This window comes from Cucurbita moschata, unplaced genomic scaffold (genome assembly GCF_002738365.1).
Source record: "Cucurbita moschata cultivar Rifu unplaced genomic scaffold, Cmos_1.0 Cmo_Scf00127, whole genome shotgun sequence".
Taxonomy (NCBI): Eukaryota; Viridiplantae; Streptophyta; class Magnoliopsida; order Cucurbitales; family Cucurbitaceae; genus Cucurbita; species Cucurbita moschata.
Genome location: NW_019268643.1, coordinates 137,449 through 137,710, shown reverse-complemented (window position 1 = coordinate 137,710; position 262 = coordinate 137,449). Strand labels below are relative to the sequence as shown.

Here is a 262-nt window from a genome sequence, read left to right as displayed (position 1 = left end):
GTTCGTAGCCGATGAAGACGACCTTCAGCCCCCTGGGATCGAGCTTGGCGAGATGGGGACGTGTTACCTTCATGTATGCGACGCAGCCGAACACGCAAAAATGATGTACTGTTGGTTTTTTGTTGTACCAGGCCACATATGGCGTCTTCCCGTCGAGGCTTCGGGTTGGTGACTGATTGAGGAGATAGACAGCCGTCATTACTGCCTCTCCCCAGAATCTCCCAGGCATCCCGGCCGTCACCAACAATGACCTCGCTGTCCC

The 262-nt window shown here is 55.3% G+C and overlaps 1 long non-coding RNA gene across 1 annotated transcript in view; it reads right to left on the bottom strand.

The window, feature by feature from the left end:
* Window positions 1-262, bottom strand: part of LOC111439999 — a 4,900-nt gene that overhangs the window by 2,446 nt on the left and 2,192 nt on the right. The gene's annotated exons all lie outside the window — the stretch shown is intronic.